This window comes from Saccopteryx bilineata, chromosome 7 (genome assembly GCF_036850765.1).
Source record: "Saccopteryx bilineata isolate mSacBil1 chromosome 7, mSacBil1_pri_phased_curated, whole genome shotgun sequence".
NCBI lineage: Eukaryota > Metazoa > Chordata > Mammalia > Chiroptera > Emballonuridae > Saccopteryx > Saccopteryx bilineata.
The window spans coordinates 66553770-66555896 of record NC_089496.1 but is presented as its reverse complement, the minus strand read 5'-3'; positions in this window follow the sequence as shown (position 1 = coordinate 66555896).

Below are 2127 nucleotides of genomic sequence, written 5' to 3'. Positions count from 1 at the left end.
GGCTTTATAAATTTTATAAAGTATAAGTGACTTCCCTACTTTATAAATCACCATGACTGTGGAACCGGTGGGTGGTTAGAAAATTTTACTACTAACAGAGACACAGAAGTGGGCGGTACATATAAAAAAGTTGACTCCCCCTGATCTAGAGGAAACCTGCTTCCAGATCCACCAAGTTTCTTGTGGCCCCACTAGAGACTCAGTGACTTGGGGGAAAGTCAGAAGGGCCAATGGTCCATCACAGCCCCCTTGAGAGGCTAGCAGAACACACGACTAACAGTCTTTGGAATAAAAACATCCTTGTCACAGTCAGGTCTGCAGTGCACCTGTGCGAGCCAGGACTGGGAGGTGCCGCTGTCTTTCCCAGCAGCCCGCTCTCTCCTCCCCGCTGGTCCTTACCCCACACACAGGATGCTGCTCCCCGATTCTCCATCAGGGCGGACAGGGCAGGCGGACCCTCCCAATTTTACTGTCTCCCACTGAGCCCGTGCCCCTCAGCACCCAGCCTGGAGGAGGCTCTTTTCCTGAAGTGATTCTACCTGTGCTCATGCCTCTTTGAAAGACCTGGGCTCCCAAAGAGAGGGCCACTCTGTCCTAAGCCCTCATTTCGTCTCGGCCCAGGGCTCTTCAGCGGCTCTCCACAGCTCGGCGCTACGGGCGTGGGGTGACGCAGTGCGCGCACTGGAGCATGGTGGCGCCCCGGCAACTGCAGTGCCAACCAACCCCTCGCACGCTCGTATCAACAGCAGCAGCCACAATCATTCACCACGAAGCCGCACCATTCGATACACCACTTGCAGGTGTGAGGACCCAAAGAAGTACAAGTCACGGGCGTCTCTCCCTGGGTGGGAATTCAGTTCCAGCAGGGGTAGCCGTGGTCCAGGCTGCGGCGTGGGCAGGAGCCTGGCCTCGGGTCTGCCGGTGAGCAGGGGTGTCTTTCCACTTTGTCTGCCTGAAAATGATCTCACGAGAGAGAGAAAGTAGAATATGACATGGGTGTTTGAGAAGGACTGCATCTAGGCAAGGGACAGAGGGGCAGGCAGGCAGGCAGATGCAAGTGCACACCTCATGACAAATCCAGTGACTGATCCTTCAAGTGAAGCTGGAGGGTGTGAGCAGGAGGCTAGAAATGGTCACTAAGAACAGGGGATGGCAAGCCTTCAAAAGCTCAGATGAAGAGACAGGACTTTATTCTGTTGACCATGGAAAGTCATGGAAGAATTTCAGAGGGAGGGTGCGGTGCTCTGGCAAGGTCCATGGGGTCCATCGGAGGCTGCAAGTGTCTGAAGGCAGAGAGATTGCTGGGATTCGAGTGGTGTCCCTCCAAGACCATGTCCACCCAGAACCTCAGAAGGTGACCTTATTCAGAAATAGGGTCTTTGCAAATGTCATGGGTCAAGACAAAGTCACGCTAGACTAGGGTGGGCCCCAAATCCAAAGACTGGTGCCCTTTTCAGAGGAGAGAGGACAGTGAAAGACACTGAGAGGACAATTCCGTGCGCCCAGAGCAGCAGAGACTGGAGTGATGCCTCCACAAGCAAGGGACGCCGCGGCAGCGAGAAGCCATCACACACCAGCAGAGAGGCAGGACACATCCTCCCTCAGAGCCTCCAGAAAGAACCAGCCCTAGTGACACCTTGACTCCAGGATTTGTTTGTAAGTGAGAGGCAAGAAGGCCAGAGGGACAGACTCCCACATGCCCTCCGACCAGAATCCACCTGGCAAGCCCCCTCCTGGGTGATGCTCTGTTCATCGGGGGGCACTGCTTTGTTGCTTGGCAACCAAGCTATTGCAGCACCTGAGGCGAAGCCATAGAACCATTCTCAGTCCCTGGGGCCAACTCTCTCAAACCATTGGGGCCATGGCTGCAGGAAAGTAAGAGAGAGAGAGAGAGAGAGCGAAGGGGAAGGGGTGGAGAAGCAGATGTTCACTTCTGACTAGGAATCGAACCTGGAACTTCCACATGCTGGACCGATGCTCTACTGCTGAGCCAACCGGCCAGGCCTGATTCCAGGCTTCTGACCTCCGGAACTATCAGACAAGAAATGTGGTGTTTTAAGCCAACCCATTTCAAGTGAGCCCCAGGAAACTAGTGAGCCCCAGGAAACACGCGAGACAGAAAACAAG